The following is a 7525-nucleotide window of genomic DNA, read 5'->3' on the forward strand; positions in this document are numbered from 1 at the left end:
TCCCTGCCGCCGGTCGCCATCTCAACCACGCCGGCCTCACCGACTCGGCAGCTGGACCTGCCTACTTCACCATGCCGCCAAATAGGTCGCACCCTCATCTCAAATCACTTTATTTAGGCGTCAGTTGTCTGAATTTTTATTCTAGGCCAATCGATTCCCAATGGGAAGCAGCACCCCTCGAGGCGGTGGAGCTCCTAGGCTGCTGGTTGGCTGGTGTCTAACATAAGGGTGCGGGGCTGCAAGTTCGCCACGGAAGCAGCACTTAGATGGCTATCTTTTAGAGTTGCGTGGGTTGAAGGTACTGCCGCCGCCGGATCTGGATGACGGGGAGTCTTTGTGGATTGGCCCGGGGGCGGTGCAACCACGGCAGTGCGGTGGGGCGGGGAGCGGGGTTTTGGCCAGGGCCACGGACGGCGGAGGCAGGCTGCTCAACCGTTGGTCGCTAGCTCTTCAGGGAAGATTCTGAACAGTGTCAGACGGGAGGCACAAGACGGCCATCAAGCCATCCGGTGTAGATCGGACAATACCAAAATAAAATAGAATCGTGTGACCCCAATTTAGTCTTCAGTCAATAGACGTGTGACCACTCTCGTACCTTGCTGTTGATCTCTTAGTGTATTTCTTCATATCAAAGCGATATGTCGTTGTTAACATTATGCGTTATCTGCATCTTCAGACACACCGTCTTCCAACTCACCGCAGCTGCTCCAACAAAGGAAGCATACACTAGAAGGGAGCTATAGTCCCCACTCAACAGTTCCCTGCATCGAATGCGCGTGCCCGACATGGACAACCACAACAACTGCAGGACCATCGACAAGCCAGCACACGATGCTCACTCTTATGGATGGCAGCCAGATAGGTTGTACCCTCATCTTACTTGTGTGCAACATTTATGGTGTTCTTATTCTTCTAAGCATGGAAAAAAGATCATCACATTTCACTGTATATTCATGCTGATCTCTTACGGGTCTTGTTCAGGAGTTCACGTTGTTCCATAGTTCAGCTATGATACTTGTTCTTTAGGTAACATTGTTCCATAGTTATCATCCATCAGCCAATGCTATCCCACAGGATGGTGATTATAGTATTATACCACTTCTAGTATTACCTATGTTGTTCTTTAATACTTTTGTGTGCCATCTAGTTAATCTCGAGTAGAAACAATACATATTATGTAGCTTTCATCTATGTTCTCCCTTTAGTTTATGAGACCTGTTGCTGCTAGTTAACCCCAGTCCTACTATTTATGTCGTCTCCTACAGGCACTCATTACATAAATCTAACTACTAGTTGTCTTCCATGCATGTCAGATATAATTGCACACACTGATATATCCACTAGAACCTCACGGAGCAATGTAAAGGCCAATAAACTTGATGTCAATGATACCCAATATGATGGAACATGTAAAGGCAGTTCTTCAAAAGACTTGCAGAAAGATGATGAATCCTCTTCACCCCACAAGGTCCTTGCTCTAACTTGGCATGTGATATGGGTACAACATGCATATAATGTCCTGGAGTGTATCTACTCTGTTGCAATGCCATGTGCTTAGCATGCTGATCATGCATGTAAATATGTCATGCCTTCCGGTTTTTGAGTACCTATTCCATTCATGATAACATGTCTTCAAATTCAAGTACTATCATTCTACTCTATCGCAATGCCATCTGCTTAATTTGGACATCATGCTTCTGAATATCTTATGCATTGTTATTCATCAGTATGTACTTCATCTGTCTGCCATACCATGTTTTTTACATTGAAGTGTTGTTCTAGTGCTCTGTTGCAATGCCATCTTATTTTCCCAATCATACACATGTATGTTGCCTTAGTTATTTCTGTATGTATTCCGCTAGCATATAGTTTTACATTCAACTAGTGTTTTTTTGCTGTGTTGTCATGTCGTATCCCTAGCTCTTACACCATACTCCCTCCGTCCGGATTACATGTTGCCGAAATGGATAAAAAAGGATGTATCTAGAACTGAAATACGCCTAGACCCATCCATTTTTTCCGGATGGAGGGAATACATGTCAATATGTCATGCCTTTCTATTCTTCGGTACCTATTCCATCTCTCTGTTGTCGCATGTTTTATAATTAAAGCACCATTCTTCTATACAAGGCATGCAAGGGGAAGACGACTATGTTAGAATCTGAAGGGTTACAAACAAGGCCTTTGCAAAAGATCCAAACGCCAGGAGATAATAAACCAACTCCAGGTTTTATAGATACTGCTCCAGCACAGAGAAACCCAACTCCTACTGATAATAAGCAGATTCCAGTGGCCAAAGAACTAGTCCGCTCCAGTCCAGCAAAAATATGTCAACTCAATTCTAAGAAGAGTGTGCGTATCCTTGCATCATGAAATTTTATAGCATGCTGATCATATTTTCTACATGTTTCTTACCCATCTCTCTTTTAGAAAATAAGCTTAACAGACAGAAGAATTTCTGCAATGGTATCGTTTATGAGGAAAGATTCTTGCAGGAATTCTCTGTGCTCCAATGTAGATGTAAGTACCTGTTGTATATCACTATATTTTTACATCAGCATGTATTTTGTTAATCGGCGTGAATTCAACCTTTATCTGATCTAAATTTAGTTGTAGCAAAATGTATGATTAAAGGCCACAATGTTGATTTTTGTAAGGAAAACTACCTGGTAATATCCCTAGCTCTTACATCATACTCCCTCCGTATCCCTATGTGTGTTTGAATACTTTGGTTCTGCAGTGAGTTTTATAGTGTTTTTCTTTACTATGTTGTCCTGTCGTATCCCTAGCTCTTACATCATACTCCCTCCGTACGGATTAAATGTCGCAGAAATGGATAAAACTGGATGAATCTTGAACTGAAATACGCCAAGACCCATCCATTATTTCCGGATGGAGGGAATACATGTCAATATGTCATGCCTTTCTATTCTTTAGTACCTATTCCATCTCTGTTGTAGCATGTTTTATAACTGAAACACCATTCTTCTATATAAGGCATGCAAGGGGAAGACGGCTATGTTAGAATTTGAAGCGTTACAAACCAGGTCTTTGCAAAAGATCCAAATGCCAGGAGATAATAAACCAACTCCATTTTTCATAGATACTGCTCCAGCATAGAGAAACCCAACTCCCACTAATAGTAAGCAGATTCCAGTGGCCAAAGAACTAGTCCGCTCCAGTCCAGCAAAAGATTGTCAACTCCATTCTAAGAAGCGTGTGCATATCCTCGCATCATGAAATTTTATAGCATTATGATCATATTTTCTACATGTTTCTTACCCATCTCTCTTTTAGAAAATAAGGTTAAAAGATAGAAGACTTCCTCCATTGGGATCGTATTTGAGGAAAATATCTTGCGGGAATTCTCTGTGCTCCAATGCTGATGTAAGTACCTGTTGTATATCACTATATTTTTACATCAACATGTATTTTGTTAATCGACGTGAATCTAACCTTTATCTGATCTAAAATTAGTTGTAGCAAAATGTTAAAGGCGCCAATGTTGATTTTTGTAAGGAAATTGCCTGGTAGTTTTGCATACTGAGCTCCATGAATGTACTATCTCATATCACGCACATTACTGAATTGTAGTGCTTCTCGGGTTGCCCATTCATTCATTGTGTCAATGTTGCTTTCATACTACCTTACCTGGCTGATGATAGCTGTGCCATATTGTGTTAATTTGGTGTAGGCTAGTTGCCCAAACGTTCGTTGTGTCAATGTTGCTTTCCTATTATCTGACTTGGCCAATGATAGCAATGCTAGTGTGTTAATTTTGTGCAGGCTACTGAAGATAAGAAGACAAACTCTGAAAACAGCAAGGCAACCCCATTGTTTCTTTCCAGTAAATCTAGGCCAGGTAATATGGCAATAACTCATGATTAATCTGTTTGGTTCCCGTCCTAATTTATGTTATGATGTAGTGGTCGAGACACTCTCCACTATCAATAATGCAAGCCTGCCAAAATTGCCACCTGAATCTATTCAGTATCTTGTGTCCCGAATGCAACGGAATAAATGTATGTTTGTGAATCAATTAAAGACTGAAGCAATGATGGAAATGGTGGATCAATCAGAGGTGCAGAGTCGTGCGACACAACAACTGATCAATGTTTTCAGAGACAGTGTAGCAAAGCAGCAAGAACTTGCCCACATGCTTATGGGCGTCATCTGTGCTGAGGTTGCATATTGTGACGTTGTCGATGGTTAGGTTCTGCTCATTTATTTGCACTGGCATCAATCTTTGATTGCCTAGTGGATGTAATTTCCTGTAATACATGCTAGATGTGCAACGATATTCCCTGTATGCCGTACCTTTGCTTGATCGGTTTTTGTCCTGTGCATAATTGCTCATCGTAATGGGCTCAAATTATCTAATTTGGCCTAAAGACATGTACGAACTTTAGTGGGCCCATTAAGTTAATGGGCCGTTACTAGGCGGAAAGTTAATGGTCGGCGCTCTTACCTCCCGGGTCGTTAACAGGCCGACATCAAAGCGGGCAACAGGTGGCCCCAATTTATTTCACGGGCTATTAACATGCCGTTACTAAGTTTGGGCTACATATGGCCCAACTATACTGTAGGCCTTTAGCAGGCCGAAAGAGACAGTGGGCTTGTACTGGACCATGAAGAGCATGGGCTACTAAGAGGCCGAAGGTCAGGTCGTATTGTAAATGGCCTAACTGTGTTGTGGGCTTTAGCAGGCCGAAAGAGAAACCGGGCTGGTATTGGACCATGACGGGCATGGGCCGTTAAAAGGCCAAAACTAAGGTCCGACTACAAATGGACCAACTCATTTATGGTCTGTTAACAGGTCGAAAGGCACACAGGACCGGGAATTGGCACAACACTTAAATGGGTCGCTAAAAGGCCAAAACTCAAGTCCGACTACAAATGGCCCAACTGATTTATCGGCCGTCAATAGGCTGAAAGTGACACCGGGCCAGAAATTGGCCCAACACTTAAATGGTCCAATAAATGGCCGAAACTCATGTCTGACTACAAATGGCCCATCAGATTTATGGGCCATCAACAGGCTGAAAGACACACCGGGCCAGAAATTATCCCAACATTTAAATGGGTCGCTAAAAGGCCGAAAGATGTACATCCTAAAAATTGGCCCATCCATTAAATGGGCTGTTAACAGGCCGAAGTCTCATGGGGCCGATATTGAGCCCAAATATATAGCGGGCTGTTAACGGGCTCAAACTGACGATGGGATGCAATGGTGCCAAGTCTTTAATGGGCCGTTGACGGGCTGAATTGGCACATCTCGTATGGGCTGTGGGCTTAAATGGACCTGACACAAGTAGGCCTTATATGGGCCGGCCTGCTAATTTTTACTGGGCCGACCTTTCTCACCGGAATGGGCCACTGTTGGGCCGTGCCACGTGTCGACCTATCATAGGCGCCTCCTGTCCAATGAGTGGATGACAACTGTCCCAACGGTGAGGCAACACGTGTTTCCTGTGGCCAATGATGATTTTACATGTGGAAAATCCCCATTGGCCCGAGCTATTAACGGGTTATCGGATCCAAAGCCGGACCTGATAGCTTAACGATGTTCCGTTAGGGTGGATGCCACGTGTCGGTCACCCTTGACGAAAGCACTTCTGTGACACGCAATTTATTGTCATGGAAGTGGACACTTCCATGATGATAATTTTGGTAATGTCATGGAACACTTCTACGACAGCACAGGTATGACTATCTTGATTCTGTCATAAATTTGTCATGGATGTACATGCATGACAGAAAACGCGACCTACTGTGACAAACACGTATCATCATGGAAGTGTACTTTTTTGTAGTGAAATGTGGGGCAATCAGGGCACATCTAGTGCGTGGACTTTGTACATTATTTATATACCCAAGGCCCCAAACATAGCAGGGGAGAGTAAAGCGGTAGCGGAATCATAAGGAAATTTTGGGGATCATGGTAGAAAAAAAACATTCTACGAATCAAGATCCAGAATCACTATGAAGATGCATACAAGGTTAAACCAGAATCAGATCATTCCCAACTCCGAATAGTAGTGCAAGAAGAGTTTGTGAAGATCCATTGATACAGATTCCTGCGGCTAGTATTTACAGCCTTGGAACTGCAAGAATTTTCTCGCACTTACCGTCCCTCCAATAAAGACACAAAGGACAATCTCTCTACAGATTGAACATGTATGTGGTCGATGATCTGACAATGTTTCACCGTCGAGAGCTAGGCGTCGCGAGAGAACAAGAGGAGGGAGGAGGAGCCTGCAAATAGGGTGCAACATGTATATATAATATATATACATATATATAGGGGGCCAATCAACCTAGGGTTTGCACAACTTGGGTTACAAGGAAGCTTTAGACGATTAGAACTGTATCCACAACTGACATATTAAATCACAACACACTAAACATAATCTCCCAATCTCTATTCCTAATAGCCCTCTCAATCACAACATTTCTTTATTGGAGATTGTGCCCAATGTATGTGAGAATTCCAACTTGAAGAGCTAGATTTGGTTAAAAAAATAGCCAAATTCATCCTAGGATGGTATGAATACAATTTATAACTTCAGTTCAGCTACCCTTTCTTGTAAAAAGTGAAAATTTACCTCTATCTGTTTTCCTTGCACGAAAGACGAGGTTGGTCGAAAGATACATTGCACCCAAATTGGAGCACCATATAGTAGCAAATCTTTCTTGTGGCACACCAAGCTTTTTGAGCAAAGACAACACCGATACGGAGGTGGAAGTGGTTTCTTCCCACCGACATGCCGAATCGATAATGTGGGTGTGGAACCCAAATGGAATATTTAGCCCTGTCATTAAACAAACATATTATACAGGACTTCAGATAGCTCCCAATACCTTATTTTGTTGTCTGTGTATAGTGGATTCACTAAGTTTTCTCCTTTGTATTTGCAGGCCCTCTAATATACTATTTTTGCCATGTAGAAAGAGTGTTTTTTCTATTGAGAGGCTAACATCTTGGACCCTGTAGGTTTCTACGCAAGGCACTATACACAACATGCACTTTACCTGAGTTATCTTACAAAATGTACACCCAATGGCTAACATGAGGGACCTAGCAGGTTTAACAACCCAGTCCAACTCATCTATGTCTAGGCCCAATTGGTCTTGAAATGTATGAGACATTTGGTTCCATGTATTCAGAGGTTAACACAGAGCACATTGAAGTACATAATCGAGAGCTTAATATATACATGTACAATGACCAAAGAGATTTGGTTATTTAAAAAAATGTGAGGCAACCGTAGTAGGGCACATCTAGTGCATCATTTGTTTAAGTTATTTGTGTACATAAGGCCTCAAACATAGCGGTGGAAAATAAGTGGTAGTTGAAGCATAAGGAAAGTCATATTACAAGCCTGCATGGATACTTCTGGGAAACATACTAGCTCTCAAGCAAATTAGCATCATTAGACACACAAGGATCTCCTCTGGCATCTAGCCACATGAAAAGAAAATAAGAACTTTATATGTACCGTAAGCAATCATCAATATAAGCACA

Source organism: Triticum aestivum, chromosome 2B (genome assembly GCF_018294505.1).
Source record: "Triticum aestivum cultivar Chinese Spring chromosome 2B, IWGSC CS RefSeq v2.1, whole genome shotgun sequence".
In the NCBI taxonomy this organism is placed as follows: Eukaryota; Viridiplantae; Streptophyta; class Magnoliopsida; order Poales; family Poaceae; genus Triticum; species Triticum aestivum.